Source organism: Cupressus sempervirens, chromosome 4 (genome assembly GCF_028749045.1).
Source record: "Cupressus sempervirens isolate cs-2001-9-10 chromosome 4, ASM2874904v1, whole genome shotgun sequence".
Classification (NCBI taxonomy): Eukaryota; Viridiplantae; Streptophyta; class Pinopsida; order Cupressales; family Cupressaceae; genus Cupressus; species Cupressus sempervirens.
In genome coordinates this window covers 186820510-186843622 of record NC_143121.1, presented here as the reverse complement: position 1 = coordinate 186843622, position 23113 = coordinate 186820510, and positions in this window count along the sequence as shown.

Sequence of the window (23113 nt, the reverse complement as noted above, 5' to 3'; positions counted from 1 at the left end):
CTAGTAGAGGAGGAGGGTGGGGGGGGGGGGGAGGAGAGTAGAGCTCAGCCAAAGAGGAGAGTAGAGGAGAGGGGAGCCTAGCCAAAGAGAGGAGGAGAGGAGGCACAAGGGCGACAGAGGGTGACAAGGGGAGATGCAAGGGGATCATCTGCCAGAGGAGGAGATGACAGATTGACAGGCTGATACACCTCACTAGATTAGGCACATGCAGTGATGAGCCAGCTGCTCTATGATACATAACAGGAGAGAGATTAGCTCTAGGTAGAGCAAGATTAGTTTAGACAGGAGTGGGATACAGCCCAGGGGTAGGAAGATAGGGTAGGGGTGGAGGTGGGGAGGCTAAAGATAGAGGTGGGCCAGGTGGAGGGGAGGTTGGATGTTGTGACTGTGGAGCGATAGGGGGTGCAGGTGAGACTAAATGCCTTCTAGAAGGAGCGAGATAGGCTAGTGGTGGAGGTGGCGACCTTACAGGTGCAAGTGGCGATGGGAGGGGGATTGGATGAGCTGTAAAGACTATGAGTAGAGATGGACAAGTTGAGGGAGAGGGCTGGATTCTATCAAGGGAGGTACCATGCCACAGTGCCAGCATCACTGATTGAGCACTACAGGTGACCTATGTAGTCAGGGATAGTGGGTACCCACATAGGGATGCAGGGAGGAGGGGAGAGTGGATGGAGCACTAGGGGGAGAGTACAGGCAGGTCCTAGCACAAAAGGCATAGTTAGAGGGCAGGGTAGAGCTAGCGGTAGGGGAGGCAGGAGGAGGCAGTGAGCTCTGAGATAGGGGGAGGACTGATGAGGCCACCAGCACCAAGGGCCGGGAGATGGGAAAAGGAGGAGACTGATGATGCAGGGATGGTGGGTTAAGCATCGATGAGCATGTGATTTTTTGGGATACTGAGTATCATCTATATATTAGCTTTTTGAGACACATGGAAGTTTTGTGTGGGCTCAGACCTGTTTGTATGATATGGACATTTTGTACAATGATGGACTGTTATTCTTTCATTCTTTCATTGATATATAGATCTGATGATTCTGGTGAGATATGTGTTATGGACTGGTGATGTTATGTATAATGGTTGATATGTGTTGGATAGATAGTGATGTTTTGCCAATATTTCTGATGATTGGTGATGCAAGATGCGACATGTGCTATGATTTTGATGATTGTACTGAGAGTTTTTGATGAAGGATGTGATTTTTGATGATATTATATACATGATACAATGTGATTTTGATGTGATTTTTGGCTATGATAGTGCAGATATGATGTGATGTGATTTTGATCTATGATAGCACAAATGTGATGTGATTTGATGTTTATTTTCTTTATGATATTGTAGATGTGATGATAATGAGATTTTTTGTATGATAGATGTCATGTAGTATGATAGGTTTTTGATATGATCCTGATGATGTGATGTGATCCCAGAGATTTGATTGCTTTGGAGAGTATCTAATATGATGTTGTATGATGATAAGTACAAACTATAAAATAAGTGACAAATGTAAAATGAATCACCAAAAATATATTTTATGATATGGAGAATGAAGATAATGCTGTGGTATTTAGGATATGTTAACACAACTAAAGATGGATGAAAGATTTTAAAAGAACTACATAGTAAAAGATGAAATTAAAAAAGAAAGTACAACTTAATGATGAACTATAATGCTAAAAATAAAACGTAACCTAATGATAAATGACAATGCTAAAATGAATCATAAGCTAATGATGAGTGACTATGCTAAATTGACTGATAATCTAATGATGAATGATAATGCTAAAATGAATCATAATCTAATGACGAATGACTTATGCTAAAATGAACTAAAAGAGAGAACATTAAATTTATGTTATGCTAAAAGAACACAAACTAAAAGATACACCTGAGATTTATGATAAGCATGTGAGAATAACATAAAAGACTGAATGCAATGATATTTGGTGATATGATAAAGGATACAAGCTATGATAATACAACATATGAGATTCTAGGAGATGCAGGACAAAAAATGATGGTGGAATAAGATAACCAATGTTTGACTTATGATAGCGTTCTATGATATGAGAAGCAATCATAGGAGATACTAACTCTAAGGAGAATAATGTTGGAAAAATAGTGACCAACAAACTCGTGGTCAGGAGGATAGCAGAGATTTTTAAAGCTAGGATAGTAACTTATGATAGGGATCACATCATGATGAGAATGAATAAGAATTGATGTTCAAGATTTTTGAATCAAATGATTCTGAGGGTGGAAAAAGTGATAGTTCAAGGGAGAGAGGTGATGACAAGGAGGAGGATACTAGGGGTTCTAAATAAAAGTGAGGTGTAAGGGAAGTTTGAGCATGGGGTACTTCATGAGGAAGTATCACTATGTAGTGTGAACACTTTATTTGATATAGGATTGTTAGGGATTTTCCAAGGTTACTAAGAACGTCAAGGCCTTGTCCCCAAAAATCCATGGGACTAACTCAAACAAGCATGCAAGGATTGCCCCAGCATCACACATGAGTCTCGGAGAGATCAGTGTTGGAATGATGTTGGATGATCCACAAGAAAATGAGATTACCCAAGTGCATCATGTTTCATCAAAAGATGAAAACATGTTTGAAATATGCAAGGATAACATCAAACTGACTCACAAGCAACAAAAGATTGTAATCAAAACCAACCTCCTTAGTTGCCCTAGTCAAAACACACCATGATATGAAATGATCATGGAAATCTTGAGGAGGAAACAATAAAAGATACGTGGAAACAATCAACCAAGAAAAGAAACAACAAAAGATTCTGCAAATGTAAAAAAGTAACCTTTTTCCAAAGAGATCAATTGATGAGCTACTAACGGGTTGCAACAAGACCTAGATAGTATGTACAAGTAGGACTAGCTAAGGAAATGGGAACTTGAGACTAGATAGCAAAACATAGTAGTAGGTATATGCATGATGGGGGAAAGCTCAGGATGAGGAGATAGCATTGCTATAATACATGGGTTTGTTTAGGTGGGTTTATGTAAAGCACGATTTATGTACAAGGGTTTGGATATTGCTGTATTCACATAGGTATGGTATATGGGAGACAAGGATTAGTGTAGAGGTATGAGACACATGTTATAAGGGTTTTATATGCTACATATGGTAAGGATAAAAAGCACATGATAGGGTACATCTAGTAGAGTACAATGGTAGGATACATCGAGTATGATACATTGGATTCTATAATATAGGAATGAGGTGGGATGTTGCATAGTGCAAAGTGCTAAAGGATGATGTTGCGAAGCATGGTGAATAACAATAAGGAACACCTTGGAAAAGCGGGGGTGGGGGGGGAGTGATTGATAAAATATGGAGGGGTGATAAAGGGGTGTGTGTTGGTGATAGATAATGGAAGAGTTGTAGTACACTTGGTGCCTATTTGCTAGGTTTTCACCAAGGACATATCCAAGACACTTGAATTGCCAAGTTTTCACCATTGGATGCTTTATTTTTATTTTATTTTTGTGCCTTTTTTCTTTCCTTGATTTTCAATTTCTATCCTTAGGCGTAGAATTTTTTGAGATGAATAATGTTGGTAGGATCATTTAGAACTTCACCTTCAAGGGTAGATAGCTAATAGGCCCCTGAGCAAAAAGATGTCGTGACCACATAAGGACCAAGCCAGGTGGGCTCAAACTTGCCTTTCTTTTCTATGTCAGCTTGAACCTTCATATTCTCTTTAAGGACCATGTCACCTTCCTGAAAACTACGCAGATGGACTTTCCTATTGATATTGTGCTTGAGGCGACTTTGATAGACCATGAGGTGGTCATAGGCCTGTTGCCTTTTTTCATCAAGTAGATCAAGTTGAGTAAGTTGAGCCACTCTATATTCTTCATCAGATTCTGTCCTCAAAGAGAAATGCGGACTGATGGGAGTTCAACCTCTATAGGTAGGACTGCTTCAACACCATAGACCAGGGAATATGGAGTTGTGCCAGTGGCTATATGGAATGAAGTGCGGTATGCCCATAGGGCGGGATTAATTTGCAAATGCCAATCATGGCCTAAGTCATTGACAACTTTCTTGAGGATTTTGAGGAGGGTTTTATTAGTTGCCTCAGCCTGACCATTACCTTGTGGGAAATATGGGCTTGAGAAGCGGTGGTGGATGTAGAGGGAAGTGCACAATTCCTCCATATTTAGGTTTTCAAAATTACCTCTGTGGTATTTGAAAATGGTAGCTAGGATGCCAAAGCAAAATATGATATGATACAATATAAACTTGGACACCTAAACTCCTGTGGCCATAACAAGGGGAACTGCTTTGACCCACTTAGTGAAATAAACAGTGGCAATGATTATCCACTTGTGCCCTTTTGAAGAAAGTGGTGCAATAAGACCAACAAGATCAAATCCCCAGCAAGCAAAAGGCCATGGTGGTGCAATGGGTTGCAAGTCCTGTTCTAGAGCCCAAATTAAATTAGCATGTTGTTGACAAGTAAACATCATTTCACAAATTCACATGCATCTTGTTCTAGAGTAGGCTGATAATATCCAGCCCAAAGGATCTGCTTTGCTAGCACCATCCCACTCATGTGAGCACCACAAAGTCTAGTGTGTACCTCTTTGAGAGCCATCGCAGCCTTATTTTGATCTAAACATCGAGAGAGAGTATCATGATAACCACGATGATATAGGGTTTGGGTGATGATAGTGTAATGGGAAGCTTTGCGAATAATTTTTTGGCATTGGATTCGTGTGAGGTGAGGAGATATGATACCATTTAGTAGGTAAGCATGAATTTCATGGTACCATGGAGATTGGGGACCAACCAAGATACAGACCTGTGTTGATTCATCATTCTCATATGTGGGTTCATGCAGCTGCTCAACCAAGAATTCATACTACATGGCTTCATGTGGTATTTCCAAGAGAGAACCAATAGTAGCCATAGCATCAGTTGCCTTATTCTGGAGTCTAGGTATCTGTATGAACTAGATCTAAGTGAAATGCTCCTTTAATTGATCAACTAGATCTTTGTAAGGTAGTAACTTGTCATCCTTGGTTTGATATTCATTCAAAGCTTGTTTGATGATAAGCTGAGAATCACCATAGACTTGAAGCTCTGTGATATTCCATTCAATGGCAATTTTTAGTCCTACAACAAGGGCCTCATACTCTGCAATGTTATTGGTATACCAAAATTGTACCTTGAAAGATTTAGGAATATAATCACCTTGAGGTGTAACCAAAAGTATGCTCGCACCAGAGCCATGAGATGGGTAGGAGCCATCAAAATATAGCTTCCAGAGTGATTGTTTTTCTATCAAATAGAGGTATTCATTTAGAAATTCCATGATGAGTGGGTGATCTACAACTAAGGGTGCATCAGCCAAGTGATCTACAATAGCCTAGCCTTTGATGTCCTTTCTATCAACATATTGAATGTCAAAATCACTGAGAAGCATAACCCATTTTGCCAGGCATCTAGTGAGTACTGTACGAGAGAGCATATATTTCAATGGATCAATCTTTGATATTAGTTGTATAGTATGACTCAACATGTAGTGGCGTAGCTTCTGGGTGGAAAACACCACTGTTAAGCATGTCTTCTCCATTGGTGTGTAGTTGAGCTCATAGCCCACTAATGTTCAGCTGATGTAATAAATAGCTCATTCTTTTCCTACATCGTCAAGTTGTGCTAACAGAGCACCTAATGCTATGGGAGTGGTTGTGATGTACAATAGGAGGGGGCGCCCTACAACTGGAGGAACCAAAATAGGTGGATTAGCTAAGTATTTCTTGATGAGTTCAAAATTGTGTTGGCAAGCTGAGTCCCATTTGAAATTTTGATCTTTCTTAAGTAGGTGAGTGAAAGGTTGACACTTATCAGCAAGCTGAGAAATGAACCACCAGATTGATTGGAGTTTTCCTTACAAAGAATGAAGGTGCCTAGGTGTCTTAGGGGGAGCCATATCCATGATGGCTTTGACTTTCTTAGGGTCAATCTCAATACCGTGTTGTGACACAATGAAGCCTAGGAGCTTTCCTAAAGTAACACTGAAGACACACTTCTTTGGATTTAGCATGAGACAATATTCTCCTAGTCGGTTGAAGACTTCCTCAAGGTGAGATAAGTGATCCAAAGCATTGAGAGATTTGACTAGAATATCATCCACATAATCCTCAAGTATCTTATAGATTAGGTCATGGAAGATGACCGTCATCGCACGCTAATAGGTTGCCCCAACATTTTTTAGCCCAAATGCCATCATATTATAGAAAAATGTGCCCCAAGGTGTAGTAAATGTTATCTTATGCTGATCTTCTTCTACTATATGAATCTGATTATATCCGGAGAAACCATCCATTAGTGATAGGATTTCATGACCTGTGATGAGATCCATAATCATGTCGATATTTGGCAATGGAAAGTCATCCTTTGGACAAGCTTTATTAAGATCCCAAAAATTGGTGCAAATTTTGATATCACCAGAGGGCTTGGTAACAAGTACCATATTAGAAATCCATTCAAAATAATCTATTGGTTGAATAATTTTGGCCTCTAACAACTTCTCTAGCTCTTCTTTGACTAATAAAGCCACCTTGGGGTGCATTTTTCAAAGTTTTTGCTTGACAGGCTTGGCCCCTGGATCTACTGCCAGCTGGTGTACAACTAGTTTGGGGTCCAACCCTGACATATCTTGATATGACCATGCAAAGTGGCCTATATTTTCATGAAGAACTTCAAGAAGAATCTTTGCTTGTTCAAGTGGTAAAGAGGCTACGATGTATGTGATATGTGGTATCTCTGTTAGACTAATATTTATAGGCCAAGTTTCTTCTATCAAAACTAAGATATAGGAGGTCGATGCTCCTGTGGGGGGAGGATGAAATCTCCATCCTCAGGTGCCTTTGATAGGCTTTCACCATTGGATATGTCCTTTATTTTTGTTTCATTTCTTGAGTCACCCAATGGCGCTCCAGAGGATTTTTCACAATGGGATGTTTTTCTTTTATCCTTTTTCTTTTTTTTTTTCTTTTGGAATTTCATTTTTGCGACTAGAGATTTCATCCTCCTTGAAGTATCCTGCAAGATCCAGCTTGTAGACATATGCCAATGGTGGAGGCGACCATTTATGTGGCATTTCTGCCCCCATGAATTTAAGGAGTGTGTGCTCGATAGAGAACTCATCAACATGAATGACATGTGGTTGGTCCCAATCTATGAGTTTGGGGTGAGCGAGGGGGAGTTCTATGAGATTCAAGGATAGAAGAGCACAGAGGCTCCAAGGATTATTTTGTCAAAGCGAAATATTGTCATAAGCTTTCTTTTCAACTTCCTTAGGGATGTCTTCAACCTCAACAAGAGTGTTTTGGATGTTCATAAAGGCGTGGCCTTCCATTGTAGTGCCCCCAATTGCGGGGAGTCCATATCCCAAGCCTTTGGTTTTCTACCCTTGGTGTGCTTCTATAGGCTATCTCATACCTGATTCTTGGTAGTCTAAACCACCTCCTTGATAATCCCATTGCTCCATGGCCAAGCGATGTGACAGGGATATTTCTATTTAAAATGATCAAGAAGTGCTTCTCTTTTAGGAGGTGGCTCTTTGTATAGCCATGTGTTAATGTCTAGTGTATTTTCTACTCCACCAAGGATACCTTTGGTGAAAAATGTGGTAGGGCCCAACTAGTGAAGTCGAGAGGTGGTTTTTGGTATAGGCCCTTGATGTATTGGGCATCCTTGAGTATGTGGGTCAAGTGGTAGAGCACCAATAGCAAAAGAATCTATGAGACTATACTCACCACAACCTTGGTAGTTGATCTTAACTGTGGAGAGAGTGGAGGCTAAATGGTGTCTAGATCATGGTAGGTGCCAGAGGAGCTAACCATGATGGTGCCAATTTTGATCCCAGGACAGTGATTAGTGTATGAGGCTCCAACCACATTGCAATAAGCAAAGGGTTCAAGATCTGCGTGGATGGTTATCTCAGTGCCGTTATGCAAAAATTTGAACTCCATATGGAAATGTACCTATGATGCAAGCTCTCAATGTGGTGATTCTGGACTCCAAGCGACGATGTGACAATGCAATCCAATAATCCTCTATATGCAAGGCTTGAGACAAGGCTTCTATTTAAAGTGGATGGAGGAAGCATCTAGAATGTGCTTAGAAAGCATAGGAGATAAGGATAAGAATTGACAACTAAGCACCTTATCTCTCATTCTAGATAGATAGATAGATTGATGAGATGGCATGTGTGTGTAGAAGATTCTCAAGTTGTAGACACCATGTGCTTAAAAAGAAATGTGGACCCATATAAATGCACAACTCATAAGAGTACACATACTCTTAGGCTTATAGACTAGGATAAAAATTAAATTAAATAAAATTTAATTTAATTTAGGTGTAGAAGAAAATAATAGGAAATATGGAGGATTTAAATAAATAAAATTTATTTAAAAAATGAATAAATGGAGAACCATGTGTTAAATTAAATTAACACATTAAGGCTAGGAAGTATTTAAATTAAATTTAAATACTTAGGCAAAAAATGAACTTATTTAATTAAAATAATTTAATTAAATAAGTAGAAGAATGTGACCATTATTAATTAAATTAATAAAGTCATTTGGGATAATTTTTAGTGTCTACATTTTGCCCCTCTTTGATGTGGTGTCGGCACGACATCATATCAAAGAAAATAAAATGCAGATTGCCCCAAAGAAGAAAGGAGAATTGAGGATGCCCCGTCACGAAAATTGCACAAGAAATACAAATTTGGGCAATTTTCATGAAAAGGTCTTGGAATGGAAAGAAGGGAAGGAAAGAAGAAAAAATAGGATGAAAAGATGGAGGAATCATGAGATAGACATGGCTCAGAGCAGAAAAGGGCGCAAACAGGGTCCACGAGGCCTACATAAGCCACTAAGGGACCCATAGGAAGGTCATTATCACACCATGAGAAGAGCATCCAGAGCAGCTATGGACCCAATCGAGAGATTGCAACTTGTTGAGCACGTTCAGGAGCACTAGAGACCAGCCACGATGGGGGCACCAATGAGTCATCTGATCCTCCTAGTAATTTGATAGGTAGACTAGGTTAGAAGCATTTATGATGCCATAAATGCAGTGAAAATCAGTCCTAGGTGGAGACGACAGTCTCTACCTTGTTGTCTGTGAAGACAACAAAATAGGGATATCGGCGCTTGCGAAAACAACAAGGAACATCCTGTCATCTGCGTAGATGCTAATGCTGCGAGAAAACCAACAAAGACGACAGGCGATAGTCTGTCGTTTGCACAAGGGTTAGCGGTGTCAGAGATGATAGACCTTGCCATGTCATTTTTGAGAGTAGAGCAGAGAAAAAATACAGGTTTTGTGTAAGTGCAGACCAGCATCTCCACGGATTGGCATCTGCGCTGATCAGTGTCTCCACTGATTAGCATCTGCGCTAATCACCGTCTCTTCTGAATGCAACAAAAATGAGAATTGGTGAGCATGAGATGCCTCATTGTGGAAATGAAATGACTGACTTACTGCATGTCTATGCTGCAGGAGGGCACAGTGCTCTTTAGGTCACAGGAGCACTATCCACTGACCATGGTTATACAGGAGAGACTGACAGACGCAGATTAGGGACACATGTGATTGTGCGGACTAGAGCATGTGCACGAGTGGCCAGACTTGAGGGCTCACACAACACATCTATTGGCTCTCATAGAGCGATGGCATACACCCATAGGGAGCTTCCATCTACTGACAGGGGAGGCTACCGTCACTCTCCTGGATGTATGGCGGATCCTTAGAGTGCCTATAAGAGGCACATATCCAGAGTATGTAGTGGAGGGAGCTGATCCCTTCTTGAGAGAGTGCTTTGGTAGGCAACGACAGAGACTGCCAGTACAGCGATCTTGGCTATCTTGGCAAGGATCCTTGGAGCAGAGATTATCGAGACTGGCAATATTCCTAGCCTCTTTGATATGGCAAGGTTTACTACTGGGGATAGACCATTGTAGCAGAGCTGTATCGTGATTTACATATGTGTGCATATCGGACACAGTGCACGATGGGACCAAGACTGACACTACTGATGGTCTGGTCTTGGGAGCACATCAGGGTTAATTGACCCATCACACAGAGAGAGACAAGGCAGCCTGGAGAGCCATATGCATGCAGATATCAGCCTCCCATCCAATATACATCGACAGAGTCAGTGGAATTCTAGCACAAGTGCCTAGATGAGATTATCATGTTTGACTGGACTCCTTATGATGGAGTAGAGCACTGGGGGAGAGTACAGGCAGCAGGGGGTGAGGATGATACAGAGGATCAGATGTACCTCCCATTTACACAGAATGATTGTTGGATTATTGGTCGATCCGCTCATGTGATCATGCGATATATGCCTTCTTGGGTGTGACAACAGTTTGGGCGCATCCAGGATGCGGTTCCAGATAGGTTCTTATATCCTGTAGTGACTCGCGAGTATGGTCGGCTATGAGGTCGAGGGATGACGCTACGTTTTGTGCAAGCATCATGGGTACCGATGGATAGAGTGCCATGGGTTCATGGTTAGGATAGGGGACATGCGGGTATGACACCAAAATATGCGCAATGGTGGGCAGCACATCAGCCAGTCAGACTGATAGTGCTTGGAGTAGTGCTACCAGTAACGTAGGCACAGGGAGAGGGAGATGGCGCAGGAGATGGGGGAAAGGCTACTATGGTAGTAGTGCCAGCTCAGGGAGCACAACATGAACCACATGGTCGTAGGGCAGTTGCTAGGAAGGGTATCATAGCAGCACAAGTGCCACCACAAAGGGGACCTCAGGGACAGGCACAGGCATAGGTACAGGTACCACCATAGGCACCTCCACAAAGATAGGTACCGGGAGAGGAGCCGAACATAGTCAAGGCTGAGCAGGATAGCCTATGGGCAGAGGTAGCTAGGCTACAGGCAGAGGTACAGCTGTAGAGAGTCAGAGCAAATAGCACACAGGAGGCATTAGTAGCCTTATAGGCATGGGTGGATGCCAGAGATTTTGCGGGCATGGCAGGACATGCTGACACTGAGGAGCTAGTGAGGTTACAGGGAGAGGTGTCTACCTTGCATGACGAGCGAGCGACATATTAGGCTCAGGTCGATGAGTATCACAGGCAGCGTGATATAGCTAGTCAGATGGTTACGCCAGGGGCCAATGTGACAGTGATGCAGGAGGCCATCTCAGCCAGGTGATCTGAGGCATGGGCAGTGCGAGAGGCAGCCTATTACAGGTCACTGTATCATGATGTCGTACCTACCAACCAGCGGCAGCCTAATTTTGAGAGAGGGGCTAGTTCTTGGACCATGGGTGGTAGAGCCAGATCAGAGCAGTCAGTAGGGCAGAGCCGACCACCTCGAGGGGGTGGCACAGGAGGAGCAGGACCCTCATAGCATGGCTCCTAGATTTTGTACAGAGATTCGATATTTTGAGAGATATGTGCAGATGATGCATTTGTACTATATAATTCTACATGTATGTGGACTGTACAGACATTGATTCTTTTGATATATATATACATGACATGGGTCGATGATTCTATATGTGTATGAGTATTTATGATGCATATGTATGGATTTTATGTGATGCTTATGAGACTGACATTTATGATTGCAGGATGTGATGTAACTTTTCTATAGATTATATGATGCTTAACATGTGTGATGCAGATTGGCTAGCGATTATGAGACTTATACATTATGCTATGTTTGTGCTCCTAACTAGACTATCTAATGAGTACTAAGAAATGTAATTTGACGAGTAAACTAATGCAAGCTATACTAAACAATTAATGTAACGTAAAAGGATGAAAAATGAACACTCCATCTAAAGATGCAACCTAATGAATATCTATCAAAATCATCACCTATAAAGATCCAGGAGCATAGCATAGGAGGAAGACATAAATAGAACATTGTCTCAAGCACGACTCGAATGAAACCCTATATTGCATGGACCCTAACTAAGTGAAAACAAGGGATTCTGTTGTGTTTATGTGGAGAGCACACCATTATTTTTATCTTGCAAAAGAGTGTATGCATTATATGCTATAGAAGCATAAATGTTAAAGCTCCTTTGCGTAACTGCCCCCATTGTGGCAGGCATTAATATCTGAGGCATATAGATAGTAAAAACCATAAAAGACATAAAGAAAATATGACAAACCAAACAAAAGAGACTTCATGACCAAGTAGTCATTTATCTCATAGTTCCTGCCAAGGGCCTTAAGTCTGGAAAAGTGAAAGTCCCCATATCACCTACAGGAAGGACTCAACCGACGGGGAAATGTTGAATCAAGTGTTTTGTGATAATATGATTATGTGATTCCGGTAGGGTTTGTGAAACAAATGAACTTCTCGAATCATTAAGCCTCCAAAAGGTGATTTTGTGTGTATCCAAGTGTGGTCATTGTTGTAAAAGTGTGCAACAAAATGCGATTAAACAACCCTTTGACAGGAAGCATGCAAAAATGGAAATGAAAATGAGGCCTCGCAGACAAGAGGTCTTTTTTTGGATTTAGCAACAAGCGAAAAACTAAGTACTACTCTGCACAAATGGAAAAGAAGGAATAACGGTAGTACATGAAAGAAAGGGTTTTGATAGACAATGGATTGGCATTTTTTCATTATTTATTTATTTATTTATTTGGCTTTTTCAGGACTTTTAAAGATTGTACAAGATCTACAAATGTTCAAGCATAAAAGCGCTTGAGATGCTGAATATTTACAAGTTCAGGGAGCGGGTCCCCCTCAGGTGTAGCAATCTGATATGCCCAAGAACCATATTTGGCTGTAACAATGAATGGACCTAGCCAACTTGCCTCAAATTTTTCCTTCTTTTCACGGTTCTGGAGATTACTCATATTATGTTGTAGCACTAGATCACCCACTTCAAATTCTCTCGGCTGGACCCTCTTATTATATTATAGTTGGAGACAATGTTGATACACGCGGAGGTGGTTAAGGGCGCGGAGGCATCTCTCATCAAGGAGTGCCAACTCTTGCAAGTGAGCAACTCGGTATTCTTCACCAGATATGAGGTTTTGTAGAGAGACTCTAAGGGAGGGTAACTCAATCTCAATGGGTAATATGGCTTTAGAACCATAGACGAGGGAGAATGGAGTGGTTCCTGTGGGGGTGCGAATGGAGGTTCGATAGGCCCAAAGTGCGAGAGCAATCTGGAGATGCCAATTATGGCCAGCTGCATCAACAGTTTTCTTTAGGATTTTCAAGAGGGTTTTATTTGTGGCTTCAGCTTGGCCATTGCCTTGAGGGTAGTATCTAGTGGAGAAATGATGGGTGATTCCAAATTTTTGGCATAACGTGGCTACCTCTTGGTTTTTAAACGAGGTTCCATTATCAGTGATAATATCTTGAGGTATACCAAAGTGGCAAATAATATAGTTTAGGATAAATTTAGAAATTTTCTTTTTGGTGATATAGGTTAAGGGAATGTCATCAACCCATTTTATGAAATACTCAGTTGCGGCAATAATATACTTGTGACCATTAGAAGAATTAGGATACACTTGACCAACAAGATCAAATCCCCAACGGGAAAAGGGCCATGGTGTGATGGTAGCTTGCAATTCTTGGGTAGGAGTGTGTATCAAATCGCCATGTTGTTGACAAGGAATACATCTCTTCACAAAATGATATGCATCTGCTTCCATAGTGGGCCAATAATAACCTGTCCTAAGAAGCTTTTTCGCTAATGTAAAGCCACTACAGTGGGCACCACAAATCCCTTGGTGAACCTCTTCTAATGCCATTTTGGCTTCATCTGAATTGAGACATTGGAGGAGGGTTCCATCAAAGTGTTTCCAAAAAAGGGTATTACCTATAATGGTATAGCGAGCGGCTCAACGAATAAAGGTCTTACTTTGGTTTGGAGTGACAGTTATGGGAATAGTTTTATGACTTAGATAGGAAAAAATGTCAGCATACCATGGAGACTCACGACCAACGATCTCACACACTATTTTGGAATCATTCTGCTCATAAGTAGGAGTAACAAGATTCTCAACGAGAAACTCACATTTTGGACTAAATTTTGGCATGGCAATCATAGAAGCAATAGTGGCCATGGCATCTGCTACTTTATTGTTAGCCCTTGGAACTTGTTGAAAGACAATTTCAGTAAAGTGTTGCTTAAGATTCTCAACTATTCGGTGGTAGGGCAACAATTTCTCATCTTTGGTATGGTATTCATCAGTCACTTGTTTAATAACCAATTGTGAGTCTCCAAAGACAAGAATATTCTTAATATTCCATTTAATGGCTTGACCCATTCCTGTCACTAATGCTTCATATTCAGCTATGTTATTTGTGCAAGGGAATGAAATTTTGTAGGACTTAGGAATTAAATCTCCTTGTGGTGTTACAAACAAAACTCCTTCCCCCAATCCCTTTTGTGTAAAGGATCCATCAAAAAATAGTTTCCATGATATACAAGGGGCTATAGTCATAATGGTATCATCTGGAAAGTCTGCCACAATAGGATGACTGCCTGAAAGAGGTGCCCGACCTAATTGATCTGCAATGATTTGTCCCTTAATAGCTTTACGATCCTTATACACAATATCGAATTCACTTAGAATTAAGACCCACTTATGCTTGACCAGTGAGGGTGGCTTTTGACAATAGGTATTTGAGTGGATCAATTTTGGAAATGAGAAATGTAGTATGATTAAGCATATAATGACGTAGTTTTTGTCTACAAAAGACCACAACCAAACATGCTTTTTCAATAGCAGTGTAATTCAACTCATAACCAACTAGTGTTCGACTAAGGTAATATATGGCTTGTTCATTTTCATTATCATCTAATTGTGCTAGGAGGGCTCCTAAGGCAACTAAAGTAGCTGAAATGTACAAGATCAATGGTCATCCTACTACTAGAGGGACTAAGACTGGAGGATTAGTCAAATATGTCTTAATTTGTTCAAATGCTTTTTGGCACAAGCAATCCCATTGAAACTGATTTCTTTTACGAAGAAAATGCTGAAGGGGATGAACTTTATCAGCTAGTTGTGACACAAATCTTCTGATTGATTGTAATCTTCCTTGAAAACTATGAAGCTCTCTTAATGTGGAAGGAGGAGGCATATCCATGATAGCCTTTACTTTTGCAGGGTCTACTTCAATTCCTCTTCTGGATACAATGTAACCTAATAATTTACCAGATTTTACCCCAAATACACACTTTTTTGGATTAAGGCGCACTTTGTACTTTTCCAATCTTTCAAAAATAGTAGTAAGGACATTAATATGGGCTTCTCTAGTCTTGGATTTTCCTAAGATGTCATCAACATAATCCTCCATTATGATGTGTAAAAGATCATGGAATATGGTAGTCATTGCGCATTGATATGTGGCACCAGCATTTTTCAAACCAAAGGGCATGACTTGATAACAAAAGGTTCCCCAAGGCATGATAAATGCCGTTTTATGTTGATCTTCTTCTGAAATCTTGATTTGGTTATAACCGGAAAATCCATCCATCAAAGACAACATCTCATGTCCAGCTGTCAGATCCACTATGATGTCTATGTTGGGTAGTGGAAAATCATCCTTAGGACATGCGAGATTCAAATCTTGAAAGTTAGAACAAACACGAATGCCCCCAAACACTTTTCCTACAGGAACAATATTGGAGATCCACTCAGGATAGTCAATGGGTCGAATGAACTTTGCTTCTAGCATCTTTTGTAATTCTGCCTTGACTAGAAGTGCTACGTTAGGATGCATTTTACGCAACTTTTGTTTTACTGGCTTGATTTTGGGATCAAATATCAAATGATGTACCACTAAATATGTATCCAATCCAGGCATATCCTTATAGGTCCAAGCAAAGTTAATATTTCCTTTTTTCAAGAATACTGTCATAGCTTTTTGTTCTTTAGGACTCAAGGTGGCAGCAATGTAGGTAATCTATGGATTATCTTCTGTCCCCAAGTTTATTGGAATAGTGTCTTCATTCAAAATGGATGGCTTCTCTAGTGGCAAGGATCTGAATGGAAAATTCAACTCTCCCTCCTCTGGCACCTCTATGAGGTTTTCACCAGAAGATGCATCCTTTATTTTCTCTTTTTCATCATCCAAAAGCGCCCTAGAAGGGTTTTCACTAGAGGATGTTTCTTTGATTTTTTAATTTTTGTTTTCCTTTTCATTTTTGCGACTAAGAGAGTTTATTTGGCTACCAAAGTAGGCTTTTTCCTCATATTGGATCTCATGCTTGTAATCTCGAAGACTCTTAAGGCCAAAAAGTGCCATCACTGCCTCATCAGACTTACAAATGTCCAAACTTGGTGGCGTATCTTGAAGGTCCTAGTCTATCATGTCGGGGTTAGTGAGAGGTAGATCTACGGATGAAAGGTCATTTATGGTAATGGTATTGACACAATTATTTAGGTCATCTTCTACGTATTGGAAAGGAACTTTGAAGAATTCCTCCTCTTTAGTCTCAGATTCAGGTTCGGCCAAATAGTTGTCAGCAAAGGTAGCCTTAGGTTTGAGGGAGCCCAAACCACATCTTTTAGGATAGCTATTAGCTTCTAGGGGTTTTCTAATTACATTTTCATTTGGACCGAGACCAATACCATGATATCCCATACTTTCAACAATGGGAAGTGCTTTGACATATTTGTCCTTAGGAAACTCCATAGGTTCGTCTTTGCTGTCATAATATAACCAATCCAAAATATTATTTTCCATGTGTTCATCATCAAGGGAACCCCAATGTTCAAATGTCATTTTGTTGACTTGCATGGTTTCCTTATTAGTAGAGGATGGCAATTGTGAAGGCTTTCCAAGGGAACGAGGGGAGAGTGGTAATTGTCCAATACACAAGGCATTTTCAAACTTATACTCTCTCATTCCCAAGTCAGTAAAGGTAGTCTTTTTCCGTGTAGTGTTAACTTTAGCATCTTCAAATTTCTCTTTTCCTTTACAGGAATTTGAACTCTCATGGGTTGTTTCTGGTACTGTAGGGGAAGTAGTTTCTTTAATGACCAGAGGCTTAGGTATGACTGCAGAAAACTCACTTATGGGACAAAGATTTTCCGGAGTACCTTCCAATCTTCTACAAAATTCAAAAGGTGTAGGATCCCCTGGAATTGTAACTTCTCGTCCTTGGTGCGGGAATTTCAAACATTGGTGATATGTGGAAGGCACTGCTTTGAGAGTATGTATCCATGGTCTACCAAGCAAGATGTTATATGGCAGATCTAAATCTAGGACATGACATTCAGTATTGATAATGGCTGGTCCAACTTTGAGAGGCAACATGATAACTCCTTTTGATTCCCTTTCTCTTTCATCATATGCCTTTATAGTAATTCTTTTGCTAGAATCGAGAAGATCCTCTATAAGTCCCAGGAATCGAATCATCCTTAATGTACAAAGATTTAGACCCAATCCATTGTCTATGAGGACTCTTTTTATTTTATGTCGTTGTATAAGGAATTCAATATGGAGCGACATATTATGGTTGGGATTGGGAGCTTGGAAATCTTTATCTGTGAAGACCAAATGTTGTTGAGCGGCAAGGTTTCCAATCATGGAAGTGAATTGGGTAGCATTAATATTATCAAGGACACGGGACTCTAAAAGGGCCTTTTCCAGGATTTCCTTATGTACAGGCGAGGTGGTAAGAAGCTCAAGGATGGATATTTATGCAAGAGTCTTACCTAGTTGTGATAATACATCATAGCGTGAAGCAAGCCTTTGTGGAGTGGATGGCGTAGCAGGCACATGTGAGGCTAGTGAATTACTATTATTAGGAGTAGCTTCTTGCAAAGTGAGTCTTCCACGTCAAGTGGTTGCATCACAATCAGCTGCTTGCAAGACAAGGGTATTCACATGGGTGTCTACCCTTTCGATGTGACCACATAAGGAGTAAAAACCACATATATAGTTGGTATCTATTTTACCACACAAGGAGTCAAACCCTGATATGTGGTTAGTAGAGTAATCATAAGGTACAACGTTTGACATGGAGGCTTGATTCGTGTTATTGTTACCATCGTTGTGATCAGGAAATGGCTTTTGAAATATTTTCAACTTAGCATTCTTAGAGGAAGGACCTCCTTCCACTTCAATTTCTCCATTATCAACAAGGTTTTGGATAAACACCTTGAGTTTGAAACACTTATTGGTATCATGTCCTTTGACGCGATGGTATTTGCAATATTCATTTTCTTGATACCACCTAGGTTTTGGTTGATTTTCATCAAAAGGACGTGTATTAGGAAACACCATCAAGTTATGATCCACCACCTTTTGAAAGATGGCTTCCAATGGTTCACGAAAGTTGGTGAATGTCCTATTTTGATCATAATCACGATTGTAATTGTTACGCAGAAAGAATCAAGTTTGCTGATTACCCTGGTTGTCTTGATTTGAGTTATTGTTGTTACGGTTGCAGTAATTATTATTGCTACCTCCTCAAAGGCTTTTGACATCCATAACACCATCGTGTGTAACACCCCTATTCTTAGACCATGATCTAGGCTTATTATCATTGTTCTATTCATTATGGGAAGATGAAGAACTATAATATTTGATGGTGCCTTTTTCTAAAAGTCCACTTTCAATGTTTTTACCCTTTTTGATTAGAGTAGGAAAGTCCTCAGGACTCGCCATTTTCAAGTGAAAGGACATTTCAGGTATCAAGTTTTTGATGAACATATCTACAAGATGAGAGTCCTCAATTTTGTATGGCATATGACTAGGAAGATGTCTCCATCTTTGCAATAAATTGGCAAAAGTTTCTCCATTTCGTTGCTTAGTATTACACAAGTCACTTAATAAAACCTGATTGTCCGTGTTGTAAGAGTATTGTGCTATGAACTTATTTGCCAATTCATCAAAGATAGTGTAAGAATCCTTAGGCAGATTTATGAACCACTCAAATGCGGGGCCTCTGAGACTTCGTGGAAAGAGTCTCTTAAGGTAATCATCACTGTATGCCACCTCTTGACACAAAATATAGAACTCCCTTACATGTGTGATAGGGCATGTTTTTCCCATATATTTGTCAAACTTTGGAATCTCAAAACTAGTCGGGAATGGAGTAACAGGCACACATTTATCAAAAGGACAAATCTCATCAAGAGACAAGTCTTTTACCCCTTTATTGTTTGTGCTGCACACCTCATTTTGTAGTTCATGAATCATTTGAGTGAGATGTGTTACTTCAGAGTTTGTTTGTGCTTGTGACGGTTGGGGTGGTGGAGTTGCTCTATTTGAACCACCCTGTCGATATGCACTCATTGCATTTGGCACTGATGTTGTTACCATGGTTGTAGGCACATGCAACTAAAGTGAAGGTGTAGGCTGAGTAGAAATGACCATTGGTTGAGTTGCTGCATGACTAATACCAAGTCCTCCTACATTTGAAGTTGTTGAGATGTTTTGTGGAGCATTAGCATATGTGGCAAAATTTGATAGCGCATTGATGAATTGTTGAAAGATTTCAGGATTTTTTTGAAGCATTGGTTGTGGTAAAGTGCTAGATGTGGGCGTAGCACTAGTTGTCACCGTAGGTCCTTATCCTTTGCTTGATGTTGGCATTGCACTTGAACTAGGTGCTAAGGAAGCACCACCTTTCTTGACTTGAGTAAATAGGATGTTCTTATCAAAACTTGTAGGAACGTTAACACCATCTTTGATCAGATTTAAGAATATTTCAGTCTTTTTTGCCTTAATGGATTTTTCCATCATCTCTACATTGTAAGGGTCTGCAAGGAAGGTCTTAACCTCACTAGAAGTATCACCGAAATCAATAGGGTCTTCATCTTGGTATACTTCTTCATCATTATTACTTGGATTGTTGTTATGAAAATCTTGTTGTGGTTCTCGGATATTAGGCATACCAAGGTTCGGATTAGAGGGAAGCACATCCCCTAATGAAGTTGCATCTAAGGGAGGAAGATTCTCCATTTCTGATTGCTTTGTTGATTCCCACAAATGTGTTTTGGGGTTGAATGTAAACCTTCCTGATCGTGTGTTTACCATACAAGAATGGCCAAATGATGAATGAAGACTGATGAGAGAAATAGAAAATGAAAATGAGAGCTCTTAACCTTAGATGATCAGTGGGTCAACTACCCAAATTTGAACAAGAGACCTTAGTTTAGCAAACAAAATGATATTGAAGGATAATAGTATCTTTTTCTTACCAAAGATAGTCAAATATGATCTTATAGGCAAGATAGGACACCAAACAGATCACTTACTATTTGGAAACTGACTTGCGGTCCCAAATAAGCAAGGTAAGATATTGAGTGGACTGCTTACTATTTGGAGATTGACTTGTGATCCCAAATAAGTAAGACTTGAGTATCTTTCTCTTACCAAAGATAGTCAAATATGATCTTATAGGCAAGATAGGACACTAAATGGATTGCTTGCTATTTGGAGACTGACTTGTGGTCCCAAATAAGAGAATGTGATTAGGATAAAGTGTTTTCTTATGGATGTAAGGTCTAATGTCACTATAAAAAGATGTTTTTATGTTTTTAGCTCTCTTAGAAGAAAGTTTGAAGATGGAAGAAATGGAAATGAATAAGAAAGATGAATGTATGATGGCCACTTATATGGTTGATTCAATTTTCATTTACGGGAAATAAGAACCTTGGGTTTACACCTGGGAAAGTAGACTAGTTCTAAAGTTTTCTGTTATAGGTGATTCTATCGTAGCGATCTTGCCTAGCTTCCTCTTTTTGAATGTCCTTGATTACATAGCTGAATTGTTTGTCACCGTGTGTTAGTCTCTTCCTTTCTTTGTAGATAGGTGGTTTGGACACTTTCACTTTCTTATGCTTGGTTTGGTTGACTTTTTTGGTCATGGCAAGAACAAAACAACACTCAAACCTTTTGACATCAAAAATAAACTCAACCAAAACTCAAAACATGACTCTAATGCAAAAACTTCCAAAAGATGACTGTGAGTCAAAGAGACCTCACCTAACCCTCACAATTTCACTCATTTTTTGGCTTGTTCGAAGTTTTTGTTTTGTTTTTATATTTTATATATATATATATATATTTTTTTTGATATTTTGAAAAAACACACCAAACACAACAACAATCCTAATAAGGCTAATACTAGGTTGTACAAGGCTTAGCTCAAGGGCATCCTCGATATACACTAGGTACATGAGGCCAAATTCTGTAGATGAAAGGAAATACTGCCACACAGTCGGGGGGAGACGATGACCCAAATCTCCTCCTTCACTTCCCAAAGGTATAAAGTTCTTTGGGGCTTAGCCAAGAGTGACAATATTTACACTTCCAAGAGAGGTGTCTTTCGATTCACCTCCCGATTTTTATACTCCGCCAAAACACTAGAGTTGAGGTCGTCCCAAGGGGTGATGAAATCCCCAAGCAAGCCTCCTAATAAAATAAAAAGAAAATCTACTTATTTCTTGTGCACCCAAGGTCGCCCAAAGGTGCAAGGGGAGAGAATACGTAAGTGGACTTGGGGTTTAAAAGACACTTGTTCATTATCCACAAAATTTAGGTTTGCTACTCTAATTGAAGACACGTGTGTTTAGAGCATACAAGGTTCTTTCTAACTTTAAATAATAGAAAATAAAATACTAAAAGAAAATGCTGAAAATGGAAATGCTAAAACAAAGTTAATTTTCCTTAAGGCTTTGAATGTGATTTCATTTTAAGGCCCAAATCCAAATGTGCTCTATACTAAATGTACCCGTTTAAAACGCTCCAATTTCAAATGTGACCAAGCTTTTTTCTACACTCTAGTTTTTCCTCTAACACAAATCATTGACTTGAAATCTCACAAAATGCTCAAAAAAATTGTTAACTATTAGTTTAAATCATCAACAGTCGCAGACACTAATAATTGGAGATGCTAAAACACGAGGACGACAAAGCACAGAGCGCAGACGACAATGGACAGAGCACAGACGCCAAAGTGCAGAGCGCAGACGACGAAGTGCAAAGCACAGATGCCAAAGTGCAGAGCGCAGATGACAAAGTACAAAGCACAAATGCCAAAGTGTAGAGTGCAGACAAAAAAGTGCAAAGTGAAGACGCCAAAATAAAAAATCAGAGACGCTAAAGTAAGAAGCGGAGATGTTAAAATAAAAATTAGAGACGCCAAAATAAAAAGCGGAGACGCCAATTTCAAATCGCAGACGACAGATCACAGCACGAAAACGACAGAAAAATAAGCGCAGATGACAAAACCCTAACTTAGATGACAAAACTTGATTTTTTTGGCGGTGGCGCAGACGCTGGTTCTCGGAGATGCTAATTTGTGGAGACACTGATATGCGGAGACATGCAATGCAGATAACACTGAGGCTATCAGAGATGACAAAACGCTAATCTGACTTGCAAAAAGTTGTATTAGCAAACTTCTGAAGTGAGATCAGGGATGTGGGTCCCTCCAGGCGTGCCAAAATGTGTGCTGGAAAAATGTACAAATTGCTGGAAGCCTAAGGAATCAAGCTAATTTAAAAGAAATTCACAAAAGCAACCAACAAAACCAAAATTCCAACCACCTCTACTACTCAACAAGGGCAGTTATGTGTAGCCATTGTTGGTGTATCTTTGATGGAGGGTGTGTTTGGTATGCTCTCACAAACACAACAATGAATAAATCCCTTGCGTGGAAGTGCAAATGTGAGTGTGAGTGAATATGTAATATGATCCTAGACTATATGAAAGAAGAATACTTTCAAGATATGACTATGGAGGAAGTCACACTCAAAGGTATTCTATGATGCAATAATCATGAAATAATGAAAACTATCTAGGAAGACAAACTATAACTAGAATGAAAATTAAAACTAGAATGAAAACTAAATATGCACAACAAAAACTAAGATGCAATACAAAATGCAAATCTTACCAACTATCCAATCGCTAAGATGCAGCCTATGAACTCCATATGGAAATGTACCTATGATGCAAGCTCTCAATGTGGTGATTCTGGACTCCAAACGACGGCATGAAAATGCAATCCAATAATCCTCTATATGCAATGCTTGAGACAAGGATTCTATTTAAAGTGGATGGAGGAAGCATCTAGAATGTGCTTAGAAAGCAC